Source organism: Bactrocera tryoni, chromosome 5 (genome assembly GCF_016617805.1).
Source record: "Bactrocera tryoni isolate S06 chromosome 5, CSIRO_BtryS06_freeze2, whole genome shotgun sequence".
In the NCBI taxonomy this organism is placed as follows: Eukaryota; Metazoa; Arthropoda; class Insecta; order Diptera; family Tephritidae; genus Bactrocera; species Bactrocera tryoni.
Window position 1 is genome coordinate 20,114,296 of NC_052503.1, and position 14,884 is coordinate 20,129,179.

General features: G+C 35.9%; 1 protein-coding gene across 1 annotated transcript in view; it reads left to right on the forward strand.

Annotated features, from left to right (window-relative positions):
* The first annotated feature begins 520 nt into the window (after positions 1 to 520).
* The window catches only part of LOC120777456, a 149,521-nt gene continuing 135,157 nt past the window's right edge, over positions 521 to 14,884 (forward strand). The window contains exon 1 of the transcript XR_005705512.1: positions 521 to 719. The gene's annotated coding sequence lies outside the window, so the exon portion shown is untranslated. The remainder of the gene's footprint in view (positions 720 to 14,884) is intronic.

Consider the following 14,884-nt stretch of genomic DNA (forward strand, 5'->3'; position numbering starts at 1 on the left):
ATGTGCCTGCTCATCGCATACTCGCACACAAGTCAACATTGCGGTCATTAGGCGCCTAAAATTGTGCTCATCCTTCCGGCAATGTGTAACTAACACCAGCCCATCGATAATTTGGTGCTGCGCAAGCAAACATGAGCGTGCACATTGTTTACACACAAAGCCAACAACAAAAACGGGGCGTGTTTGTGTGCTAAAATAGCGCATATGTGTGTGTGTACATAGAGAAAGCTGTGATTTTTTGTTGCTTGCTTTGGCGTGTGTGCGCGAAAATTTTACAAAAAAAAATATTTGATGTTTTTATCTGAATTTATGGCTTATAACTGATAAGTGTTATTTTTTTCTCCTTTCTGCCAGCACTGCAGTTTTGATGTGAAAATTATGAATAATAATTAATATTGCACTTACATGTTCATTGCAAGCAGTTGAAAAAATAATAAATTAAAAAAATATTTAAACAAATTTTTAAAAAATTATTAAAAAAAATTAAAATATTTGCATTAAAAAAATAACAAATATTTAATAAAAAAGTGCGAAGAGCTCAATATTTGTTTAAAAAGTGAAAACCATCAATATGCACGTATCTACATGTAATTAACAAAACTGCCGCCGGAATTCGCTAAAAAGTCAACATGTCGTATACGTAACATATTTGTACAGCTGCTCATCACTACAACAGATACTATGCAAGCAGAGGTCGCATAAAGTTGGTTAGTTTTAAGGTAAGTAGATTTTATAAAATTAAATAAATTTACAAAAATATTAGTAACAATATTAGACAGTGTAAAACAAAGTCAACTTCTCTGCATATCTAGTACTGTTTGAGAGTTCGTGTGAAAGCCCAAAAAATGGCGAATTTTTGGAATTAAAAACAAAACTATCGTAACAATTGTTTTAACATTTTACGGCTTTATTTATACATATTTTACAAATATACATTTAATTGAAAATTGCTGAGTTACATGCGTTCATTGTCGTTGCTAAAAACGGTTATCAACCATTGCTGTGATTACATGCTTCGCCGTTAACGTATTACATGGGTTTACAGGTTTAAGAAAATCGAATTTTTCTATTAACTTATTAAATTCTACAATACCTCTGAAATATTGCACTAAACTTTCAAGTTGATCTGGGGAAACAGCCTTAAGAACTTGTGCGCTCTAGACAAGCTAGTCTTTAAACGCATTTTTATCGAAGCTGTGATTTGAAGTCGGTTGACAAGATTTCTCGAGAACTACTCAACCGATCTTCATGAACTTTTACATAGATCTTTGATATACAATTCTTGAAGACTTAGATGAAGGGTTTTGTCATTTTTTTTTTTTTTTTGATTTTAAAAAATTGAAAATTATGTCGCGAAATTTTCACTCAAATTTTCATTTTTTGTAAAAATGTCCGCTAAAAATACAATTTTCAGTTTTTTTTTTGTCCATCCAAGTTCTAAGTTGAGGTTTAAACTCAAAAAGAAGTTATCCTGCCAATGCGGATGTACTTTTTTACAAAAATTTCAGAATTTCTTTGTTAATATTATATGTTTGTAACAATAAAAAAATTCTAATAAAATATATGATTTTTATCCATGTAACCCCTAAATGTTCAGTAAGAAATTGGCTATACGCCTTTGATAAGCAGAATTTTTTGTACTACACATTATAATAAATTCACGGTTTTGAAGTTTTACCAATCGAATCAACTTTGCTATTTTATATTACACGAAAAAGGTATCAAAACTCTGAAATGATGCCAGTCTTTAATTCAATTCAAACTAGATGTGTACTTGGAGTGCTGTATCTTTTCATTTCTGTTCATATATGACACAATACACAAATACTTTATGCTTTTTAATTTATAAGTATTGTGCCTCTGGAACTCCATATTCCATACAAATGAAGATGAGTGAAAAAAATTGATGTTTCTAACAGCCTCTGCAATTATTATGCAATTAAAACTTAATCTTTTAAAGATTCAAAAAAATTACAAAATACTTTTAGAGAACTTTCTAAAGCTTCAATTGCTTTCTTTCTATGCAATTTAGCCAATCTTCGCCTACCATTATTCGTATTTGCTTTTAGTACTTAACGTTACGGTAAACGTAACATGTATATTCAATTTCCACATATGTATGCATATATACATATAACATATATAAATACGATGTATTCAATGTATTTCATCTTTGAGAATGAAATATAAATTTCAGAAAAATGCCTTCTATACTCTTTTGTTCGTATATGTAGCGGTACATAGATAACAAAGTGCCTATCAAAGCGTTAGCGCGATGTGAAACGAGACTTCAAAGCTTTACTTTCATTTCAGAAATAAAATAGGAGAAATTGCGAAATTCTATTTTTGTTTACGTTTACTTGTAGTCTGCTAATGCCACGCATTCTAAAAAGCAAAGCAGCTTGGTAACTGACGCAGAGTTGCCACAATATGTAACTAAAATAAAAGCAGAATTTTTGATATTTTCTGAACGCAATGCCAAATATTAGTCTTTATAGAACTTCAAGGCTTCTAAGATTTATTCTCAGGCTAAATGTAGGCAACATTGAGCTTAAAAGTCTAAAATTTACACTATTTAAGCCCAAATGTAGGCAGCGTTTTATTTTCATACTCAGAAATCAGTATAAAAAAAATTTTAAAAATCGTTGCCTAAAATTTGGCTGAAATTCGTATTAAACTATGGTTACACGCCTCTTATTGTAAAAGGTATAAGTACTTGTTGCAGAAAATACCGTTTCTTTCAAAACTTTTTACTAGTTTTCACAACAACCTTTAACTGCAAGAAATTCACATTATTTGAATAAAATTTTGGAAAAAACGAAAATCAGTATCAACTTAAAAGTCAAAAGTGTGGCAACTCTGCACAAATATAAAGCTAACGCGCAGTATTTCACTCCATAGAAAACAATGATAGACTTCCATTGCTTTGCTACTGGAGACGCCAGCTGCCTGCTGCCAATAATTTTCGCCTTTTTTCATCGAAATAGACAGGGCAGGTTGGTAATAAGATTGCTCGTACGTATCAAATGATCGAATGCCGGCAACTAAATCTGTACGAAGAAAGACACCTCGACAAAATGAAAACTAACGAAAATAAATGAAATGAAAATAGTGTTAGACGAACAGCGGAGTGAAAAGAGAACACACATAACCAGCAAATCACTGACAACAAAAGATGAACGAAAAAGAATCCCATTCAAACTTATAAACACGTACAATACAGTTAAATGTCGACCTGCCCCGCCCAGCGACTCAAACGACCATTACAGCAATACCGTTACGTAAGCAGTGTTACGAGGCCTGCTGTAGTGGGTTGGTAGCGGGTGGCGACACACAACACGAACCAGCTTATACGGAGATTGTGTGAAGTGTGCGCACTCGAGATGGATATTATAGATAAAGTAAATAGTGGAAAAAGGGAAATGAGTAGAGTGACAGCCCAAAGCTATAAAATATATTATTTTTTGGTGTATTTTTGTATTCAAACAAAATATGTGCTGGCGCATGGAATAGAAAACGAAAATGTTCGTACCGTAAACCACAATTATTTGGGAACCAACGCATAGCGAGTATTTAGCAAAAAGTACAACTTTACTATTAAAATGCAAGGGAATTGTTGGCATTCGTAGCACATTTTGGCTCGAGTTTGCTCATTTTTGGGTTTTGGAATGTTTCTAGCACTAAATTAAATACAAATGGAAATTTTTCTCTGCAAAAGTGTGTTAGAGTCTTCAGCCATACACACAATAGTAGTAAGTAGTCAGTAGAGATTCCATTCTATTCTTAGAATGCCGCAACATATGTATTCACAGATGTTTAGGATTTAATAAATTTGAATGAAACAGAAAAAAAACAGAATTTCAATCATTTCCTGTTAAAACCCCAGTGGTTATAAAAATGTTGAAATGTCATATTCTAAATATAATGAAGTTTGATCTTTCATTTGGTCTCAAGTGAACCAGCATCAACACCAATAATCAGCCTTGAAATCTAACGCAGAATCACTCTTGCCAACTGCTGCTACTTCGAACTGAGTAGACAATTATAAAGTAACTTCCTCTCTCGACGAACAAAGACCAAACTCTACTAGTTCCTCACCATTTTCGTCCTGCGATATAGTGCGGAGGCATGGACCATAATAACAGCTGATGAGTCTTGGAAGTGTTCGAGAGAAAGGTTTTGAGGAAGAGACAGCGACTGCGCTAGCTAGGTCATGTTGTCCGGATGGAAGAGAAAGCAACGATTTGAGTCCTGTTGTTAACTCTGCTATAACTTCGTAAGTTCTGTAAGCGGAGTCTACGTCAGTAAAGAAGAAGAGGAAGTATCTCGCATTTCCAAAACCATACTAAAGTTTGCTTAGTATATTTTTTGGAGCATTTTAACTCTCTAAACCGCGTTCGAGCTGCCATTTTCATTTTTATTTTCCAGAAACTCAAAACATCTTTTTTCCTAAGTTTATTCACATCAAATCAAAGCATTCTATAAATTTAGTCACCTCAGTTCCCGAATTTATCAATTTTGAGTTATGACCTATTTTTCTAGAATGGAATTCGTTCACTTTAAATCGGAGATGAATATACCTCCGATTTTGATAATTTTACTTCCTATTAGTTATGCCATTTCCGGCATTATTCAGGTAGTAGTTGTTACTAGCAAAGTAATATCTGAGAAAATTTGAGCCAGACTGAAAAATAAGCTGTACTTTCAGGTTTTCAATACAAATTTTTATTATCGTCTTCAAAATAAACACCTTTTGAGTTAATAAAAGCATAATAATGCTTAATCCAATTTTCCATACACTTGCCGTATGTAAGACTCGGCTTAGATGGCCTTCAGTGCCTTCAGCGAATGACTTTTAATGGCCTCACGACGCGTTTCCCGAAGTCTCGACTGCGATGTCGAATGATTTTTAATGGCACCAGTGCACTTAAGACGCGTTTCGCGAAGCAAAGTTTTTCAGTTGCGGAAATAGAAAAGTCGTAGAGAATCAAATCTAGTAAATAAGATAGCTGAGCGATTACTCTCGTTTCGAATCTTGCCAAAAAGTGAGTCAGATTCATGGAATATGCCGCAGGTTATTTAAAACAAATTGCCTTACGTATACGCCCAAAAACTACCAAAAAGTAATATACCTAATTGACCGTTTTTTCGTTATTTCTCATTCTTAAAGGCATTCAATTTCCTCCGTCTAAGAAATTAGGTGTGTGTCTTCGATAGAGTGTGATTCCATTTGCTCCGTCTAAGAAATTAGGTGTGTGTCTTCGATAGAGTGTTACAACTGTGCTCCCAAATGTAGGCAAAAATATGTGTATATTTGAGATTGTACCAAATAAGTATCAAAACTTTGCTTATAAAACATTTTGGTATTTTGGAAACCACTCCTTTCATTTGTGGGCTCAGAATAACACAAAATTTAAATTTACAGCGTGAAATATATAAATATAATTATTTGAAAGTATTTGAAAACCGAATTTATTACTATAATTTTGCTCTATTTTATGGAATATATTAGTATGGAATATTCTTGCCCATCAATTTCTGATAACCGAATGACGACTCTAAGATCATTATACGTGTCCTTTCGTCATTTCCAAGATAATTGGCCAGCCATTTATATGTGATGAAGTTTAAAATTGATAGGTACGATTTAACAAAGTAGGCAACTATTTGGATAGCAACTCTGGGAGAGCAACGCTTGTTAAATAGATATGTATAGTTAACCGAGAAATAAATCTTGAACTCGCCAAATTTAAAAACATTTTTATAACCATATATTAACTTTAAATCCAGTCTTTTTCTGCATGAGTTCCTCTCTGCATACCATTTCTACACAACACAGATTCCAAGTTTCGGCAGTTGTAATCATTTTCCCATTTTCAAACAGAAAACTCCACTGTTCCACTAAAACTTTTGAATATTCTTCTTTCCAACTTCTTGCCAAAAAAGTACAGAAAAGCTGAACAACACTTTAGGCACAAAATAAATGCTTTAAAGCACGCACAACAAAAATAAACTCCCCAGGTCATCAGTGTGTGTGCGAGCATGTGCCTGATACAAGCGTGTGACAACAACTCGCGAGATAACAACAACGGCGGATAAAGTCAAGCGTAGCTTGTACGTGGCGCTTGAGTGCTATTTTTGTTGTTTTGGCTTAAACGGATATATTGTGACGGATTAGTAGGTGTGCCTGCGTGTGCTATAACTGCCAACACATTGCAACGTGTCGACAATCTAAATGAACACATGCAAACGCCAGAGTTTGGGTATTCATATAGCCCGCTAAGAAATTTTCGAGTTGGTTGATTGAGAAAGGAAAATTAAAATCTTTCTTAAACAATAATCGAAGCAACAATTAGTGAAAAGAAAAGTGAAATAAAAGTTTTCTACAAAATTTTGGTGATAGAAAATTATAGCAAATAGCAACTTTGGTTAGTTTCAAATAAAGCAGAACAAAGAGTTATATATAAAATGTAGAACAAAATAATAAAATAATACCACACCTAGATAATCGAAGAAAACTCTCAACATAAGCTTGGCATTTAACAGGCTTTAACATATTTTTTTCGGCATAGGCTCACCTTTGCCGCCATATTCGGCTCTTTTATCGTCTGTTTCCAGATTGGAAGCATAGATCCCAGACTCTTCGCTAGTAATAATACGTATCATGACATCCTGGTAGTCGGAAAGCGGGTAAAAAACATCCCTTTTCCAATAATTCTTCTCGTATAAAAAATTAAATATTTTGTTATAATTTTTTATTGCTGCAAACATACACTACGAGTATTAACATATAAATTCTGAAATTTTTGGGAAAACAAAATTTTAAACTCGGTCATTGCGACGACATTTCCGGCAACCACTCGGAAAAAAGTTGCAACCTCGTTGGGAGGATAACTGCTTACAGGTTCATCTAAAGTGAAAAACAAGGTAAAATCCTAACATAGGACTTGAACGAAGGAAACAACTGAAAATTGGATTTTTAGCAGAAATTTTAACAAAAAAATTTAAATTTCAGTGAAATGTTCGCGACATTTTTTTTAATTAGGTGTAATCGAAAAAAAATTCTTCCTCCAAGTCTTTAAGAATTATATCCCAAATATCTATGTAGTTCTTGAGAAATCTTGCCAACATTAGTTTCGAGAAAAATGAGTTTAAAGACGGCGCACTTAGCCTAACTAGCCTCGAGCGAACAAGTTCTCAAGGCTATATCTCCGAAACTGTTATCCAGATCCACTAGAAAATTTAGGACAATATTCTAGAGGTGTTGTAGAATTTAAAAAGGCAATTAAAAAATCGATATTTTGAAACCCGTAAACCCATGTAACCTTTTAATGGAAACAATTTCATAAAAACATATTAAATAAAAAACAGAAAATGGCTTTAAAATTTATAATATACCATATAAAATAATTTTAAACCATTTTGTGGAATTGTTAGTCATTATTTACGATATTAGCAAAAAAATTCTCAAAATAGTAGGTTGTCAAAAAAGTCTTGCGGTATTTTCGCTAGTTGGCGCTGAAAGCGCGTAGTTCTAGTTTCATTCGTCGCATCGGGTCATGCTATACCTTTTTGGAAAGCTCATTCATTTCACGCGCTAACACGTGTTTGATTGATTGGCGTTTCTTTTAAGTCGTTCATGAGTTATAGCGTCGCAAACATGGAGCAAAATTAAGAGAAAATACGGCATATTTTACAGTACTACTACGATAAAGGCAAAAATACATATCAAGCCGCCAATAAAATTTGTGCAGTTTATGGACCCGATACAGTTTCCATTTCCACCGCACAACGTTGGTTTCAACGTGTTCGTTCTGGTGTAGAGGTGGTCGAAGATGCGCCACGCTCCGGAAGGCCTGTCGTCGAAAATTGCGATAAAATCGCTGAATTGGTCGAAAGAGACCGGCATAGTAGCAGCCGTAGCATCGGTCAAGAGCTGGGCATGAGTCATCAAAAATTCTTTTCAATTTCAATAAAAAAAAATTCAAATAAAATACCGCCAAACTTTTTTGACAACCCATTATTTGACCGGGGGAAATATGATTAAAAAGGATGCTGTTTTAAAGGTTGCGTGAAAGTTAGTATAAACTTTATGACAAAAGAAAAATTTTGAATTTCGAAAATAATTTATAAGTTTTGAAGATAATTTAATAATTTTTGAAAATTTTTAAGGAAGTTTTTAATACTTATTATATTATCTCTTCCAAGTTATAAGTATAATTTCTTTTAATATATGTGACCTGGACTACGGAAAGGGGGCTTAGGTGTCAAAAAATCTATTTTCACTTTTTAGTTGATTCGGATGGAAGATGAGATGCTTTTTCACATGACGGAAAACTAGTTTTCGCACGTTAGCTCCCTTTTCGTAGACCAGGTCACATATACTATTCCAAGCGAACCCTGAATCAACACCTCACCCATTTTCAAAGCCTTCCAAAAAACATGACAGCATTTCTCTACAAGGTCTCTCTCCCTGTTTATTTTTGCTGTGAGCAAAGCAGTTGCTGAAATGTTGTTAACACTGATTTTTATAATTTGATTATTCCCTCAAGTGCATGTATGTATGAATGTGTGCATGAGTATGTGTGTGCTTATAGAGTTATCTACACAGCTAAACGGACAGCTTTGGGGCATTTTAGACAACATCACTGCTCGTCACCGCTAATGCGCTGTATTGGTGTGTAAGTGTGTGTGCCGGCAGCTCATGTCAGTGAGTGTTAACACGTAAAAGGATTAAAATGTCGGCACACAATTTTTGCCAATGTGGATTTTAATTCGAGTTACTTCTTTCTTTTTGTGCTCAACCATTTCCATTTCAATTACTTTTTTGTCGCTTGACCATGAATATTGCAAAATATAAAAAATGTATGTACAACACACGCACAAAGTTATATATAAACACTTATTGTGTCAAATTTACATATATACATGCAAGTACAGTTACACTTATACATATGCCATATTTGTGGACGGGCGACTAAAAAATAGTTCGATTTGTGGCTTCCGTTGGAGTAACAATTTGCACGTTGTTCAAACACCGCAGCACATTCTTTATTGAATGCATTGTTTTGGGGCAAAAACACATCACAAATTAATTTCCATTCGCCCTTGAGCAAATACACATAACGGCATGCGAATGGTCCAGCCTCAACAGTTTTCGAGTGTTTACTGTTGTTGATTGTTTGTGCACCGTCAGCACTGGTGGCGTGGTAATTCCCACATGTACACAAATACACATATGCCAAGCTACATATGTATATGTGTATGGGTTTGTGTGTGGTGTTCGCCACTGCTGTGTGGGCAATGTCCGGAAACGGCAGATAAACTGCATATTACGCTAGCGGCAAGGACGCACAAACTATGCTTGTGTATTATACGCTACGCCTACATATTTATATACAGTGGCGGCAGTTATAATGAGAATAGATAAGAATAAATTGGCGAAATGTAATGTAGGAATTTATCAAGCATGTGATTAGTACTGATTGGAATAATTAGGTTAGTAAAAAATATAAATGCATATCACTACTAGCGCCCCCCTGTAGCGCCATCTATATGTCGACTGGTGCGTTAGAATCTGCTATTTTTATCGATTGTCCAGTGAGAATTTCATGACATTTCATAGATTGGAAGTGAAGTTATTGCGTTTTAAGTGTCAGTATGTTTGTGTTATCGGTGCGAAAATGAGCTTCGAATAAAGAGCCAACATTAAATTTTGTTTTAAAATTGGCAAAACTTTTACTGAAACGTTTCAATTGATGAAACAAGTTTATGGCGATGATTGCCTATCCTAAAGCAGAGTGCACGAGTGGTTTCAATGTTTTCAAAGCGATCGTGAGAACATAAATGACGATCAACATGTGGGCCAAACAAAATTCGTGCTCACCGGAAATTCCATCGAAACTGTTGGTGAATTCATCAAAAATCAGCTGAAATCATCATTGAAATTTATGGGAATGGAATTGAACATCTCCAAACCATCGATTTATCGCATTTTGACCGAACGTTTGGGCTTACGAAAGGAGTGTGCACGGTTTGTTCCGCACAAATCAACTGACGACCAAAAATTGCTCAGAATCCAACATTCGAAGGACGATTATTTGACCAAAAATCACATTTTAACCATTAACCACTCCCCGTATTCACCTGATATGGCACCGTGCAACTTCTTCCTTTTCGGAGAAATGCATTTGACCATGAAAGGAAATTCGATGGGGTCCTATAGCGCTCCTTTTACAGACCCTGCTACTTCCTCTTTTTTTGTAAGTGAGTGGTCCAGCTCTGATAGTAGGGCCCCGGCTCTTGTTTTGCGGATCCCTTTGATCTTAACCTCTGCTTCTTTAAGATTTACCTTTCTATGGATATTCTTAGGAACCTCGGCATAGCTATAACCTTCTACTAGCTTTATCATCACATACTCTGATTGTCGTTTAGGGCTATTACTTGCTCTCTGACATGCAAATATATTTCTCCCTTGTTGTCACTCTTTTGCGTTTTTTCACCGTTCTTTCGTTTGTGTGGGCCTTCCTTTCTTTCTTAGGCAAAACTTTTTGCCACTGGCTATCTTTCTCTTTTCGTGGTCGCACTGCTAACCGAGGCTCCACAGAGCTTGTCGCGCGCCGCTTTGAGGTTATTGACTCGGGGTGGACTCGTGATGCGCCTACTTAGATGTCCCCATCTTTCCTCGAAGAGTTCGTCTAGCTGTAGCGCTCCGTTCTTAACATCAATGCTGACGTTCTTTTGTTTTGCCATCATCGTTTTCATAATTTGCATGATACGCCTGCATATTTCAAGGGATTCCTCTTCTGCCCTTCTCATTTGGATAATGTACTATTATTTCGGTGAGCTTTGAGGTCCTGCTGTGGTGGCAACTAGGGCGCTCATCCATTTTCTTTGTGTGGCTGATGGGGCTTGTGTAGCCCTTTCTCCAGTTTTATCGGGTTATTTTGGAGTGTTGGTGAGTGAACGGAATCTACGGAACACGGTCGCGTATTCCTTGTCTTGGCCATCATTGTTTTGTTGCTCTCTTAGTTGGGGTTTTTGTTGTTGTTGCGGTGTATACATTTTTGTTCTAGTGGATCTCCGCTTCAGGCCGCTATGTCTGCAAGTTGGAACAGTTGCCATTTATTGGAAGCTCGCCTCAATTGAACTTGTACGTCTAGAAAATTATGGCGGCGTGCATTGAACGTACTTGAAGATCTGACAGGTATTTAACGATTCGTAGGTGAAAACTGTACTAGCTAGCCAGCCATTTCGGTAAGATGTCACTCTTACCTACTGAGGTGCTAGAATACTACCCTCACCAGCCCTTTCATTTAAAGGCGCCATCTGTTCTCCTCTTCGCTGAAGGTTCATTGGGCGAATTAGGCGTTTTAAGCCAAGCCCACCTCTCCATTTTGAAATTAAAATATATCAACTAATCAAATTCGAGCCGAACTGACAAAAAAGCAAAAATATTATTTTCACGTATTTTTATACAAATCTTTACTATCGGCTTCAAAGTTGGCTCCAAAACCATGGCAAGCATGCTAGCGCTCGGCTCGGCTCACTTTTGGAGCGCCATTCGTTGTCAAGCACGTCTTTTGCAACCTCTATGCAACATTGTAATGGGTTGTCAAAAAAGTCTTGCGGTATATTTATTGAATTTTATTTATTTTTATTGAAATTGAAATGAATTTTTGATGACTAATGCCTAGCTCTTGACCGATGCTACGGCTGCTACTATGCCGGTCTCTTTCGACCAATTCGGCGATTTTATCGCAATTTTCGACGACAGGCCTTCCGGAGCGTAGCGCATCTTCGACCGTCTCTACACCAGAACGAAAACGTTGAAACCATCGTTGTGCGGTGGAAATGGAAACTGTATCGGGTCCATAAACGGCACAAATTTTATTGGCGGCTTGAGATGCATTTTTGCCTTTATCGTAGTAGTACTGTAAAATATGCCGTATTTTCTCCTTATTTTGCTCCATGTTTGCGACGCTATAGCTCCCGAACGACTTAAAAGAAACGACAATCTATCAAACACGTGTTAGCGTGTGAAATGAGCTTTCCAAAAAGGTATAGCATGACCCGATGCGACGAATAAAACTAAAACTTCGCGCCAACTAGCGAAAATACCGCAAGACTTTTTTGACAACCTATTATTTGCAAAAACTGAGATATTTTAGTACCGATCTAGAATTCACACGTTTCATATCGAAAACACTAGCCAAAATGTGTTGAGACGATCCAGAAAAATAAACCAAGACAGAGCTGAAAGAGAAATTGGGATCCTTTGCTATCTCTCTGATGCCAACACGACGTTTTTCAAACACTTCTCCTCTTCCTCTAACTTTTTCGATGTCATCGTCATTAATAGAAGTATATGCCGATATCGGACCATTATAGCATATAGCCGAGATACAAACATAACGATCAGAATTAGGTTCTTGTATGGAAACAATAATTTTATTTGTGAAGGGTATTATAGCTGCGGTGGTACTGAAGTTAACGTTTATTCTAATCTTCATTGAGTAGCACAATCTTTTCTTTGTACTTTTGTATACGAATTTGTGCTCTTTTCTGCTTCCCACCAGTAGTCGGTAGTAATTATTATTAAACGGACATCATTTGTGAATATTTACGCCATTCGTAAGTCCTTTCATTACTTTAAAGCGTGTAATGAGTCCGCAGACAGACAGCCAGAGCTGCAAAAGTGAATAATTTCAAGAGTAGATCGCATTTAATTTGACCATAATTGCAATTATAAACTTAATCAGAGCGCCGGAAGGCGACATACGCACACACACACACACAAATATATACACCAATAAATGTATGTGTGAAAATAGATCAATTCCACACAAATATTCGCACTTCAACACTTTGTGCGGCCAGCGGTGAAAGTTGTGTGACAGTTGTTAAGAACGGAAAGTGGAAAGTGAGAAAAAAGCCAACGGAATAATGGATGTAATGAAAACAAACGGGATAAATGCCATGGACGACGCGGTAATTAATAAATAAAAATGCACATGAAGACGCGGCAATTGCAGAGAGTGAAAAAATCATGGAGTGAAAATGCCCAGAGCAACAAATGTTGCATGTGAGTAACGGTAAATGCATGCATACATGCTCATGTATTAATTACAGTAACGGAAGTCATGTAGCATTGCGTATATGTGTGAGTGTAACTGTGCTGTTTCCTTTGTGTCGCATTGTAGGTGGTGTACTGTTATTACACGGACTGCTGCAATCATTATTTTTCTTTAATTTTCAGAGTTGATTTACAACACAAAGTGAAATCGTTGTAATGAATATCGAGTGCATAAATATAATATGATAAACTGTATTTTAAATAATAATGAATTGCAATTGAAATGTTAATGCATTTATGGCATACGATAAATCACACACAATTTTTGTTAAATGGGCGAACTTTTAACTTTCGAACGTAATAAATAATTACTCGAATAATATAATAACAATTTCATTGATTGTTATATAATTTATGACTATTGCTATATAGTGTATGGATACATAAAAACATAGTATTATTGGGACCAGCACAGTTTCTGTATGCATTCTAAATATCTTTATTATATAATAGAAAAACTCTTTTCAAAATAGTAGTTGAACTGCCGGCCAACATCATAAAATCTTAGCATGTGCTTCTGCTCTGAAAACAAGAAAAATGTTAACTTCGGATGCAACCAAGCTTCAATTCCCCTAAAATGCACCAGAGAGCATTTCTTACAACGTCAACGATTTGCATCGTGTTTAAAGTTGACCCGAACCCAGAGAAGGCTTATAACAAGTATATAGAAAAATGGCCTAAGCGTTATCAGGAGCCTACTTTGAAAGCGAGAATAAATATTTAATTAAAGTATATGAAAATATATATAAAAATAGATACATATATATCCGAGTCAGGTTTGATAGTACCGTACCATATCGCGGATTGTCGGTTTGGCTTTTCAAAAATACAAAAGTTCCCAGCATAAAATACTCACAGAATAAAAAATGTTAATTCAATTTTTATTAATTGTAACGCTAAGGAATATAATGAATTGTCAAAAAAGTCTTGCGGTATTTTTATTGATTTTTTTTTTATTGAAATTGAAATGAATTTTGGATGACTCATGCCCAGCTCTTGACCGATGCTACGATTGCTACTATGCCGGTCGCTTTCGACAAATTCAGCGATTTTATCGCAATTTTCGACGACAGGCCTTCCGTAGCGTGGTGCATCTTCGACCACCTCTACACCAGAACGAAAACGTTGAAACCATCGTTGTGCGGTGGAAATGGAAACTGTATCGGGTCCATAAACTGCACAAATTTTATTGGCGGCTTGAGATGCACTTTTGCCTTTATCGTAGTAGTACTGTAAAATATGCCGTATTTTCTCTTTATTTTGCTCCATGTTTGCGACGCTATAACTCACGAACGACTTAAAAGAAACGCCAATCAATCAAACACGTGTTAGCGCGTGAAATGAATGACCTTTCCAAAAAGGTATAGCATGACCCGATGCCACGAATAAAACTACGCGCTTTCAGCGCCAACTAGCGAAAATACCGCAAGACTTTTTTGACAAACTAAATATAATGAATCGCTGAAATATTTAAAAATAAAACTAACAGGACTCTAGATACTGAACGACGCCTTAAAAATTATATGTTTATATGTAAGTGTAATTCGTGACATATTTTCTAAAGAGAGAAATTTTCTTTTTCTTCTTTAATGACGCAGACATCGCTTATGCGATTATAGCCGAGTTAACAACAGCGCGCCAATCGCTTCTTCTTTTAGCAATTCGGCGCCAATTCGAGATACCAAGTGCAGCCAGGTCTTTCTCCATGTGAATTCACCAACGGAGTGAAGTCTTTTTTCTCTGCTTTCC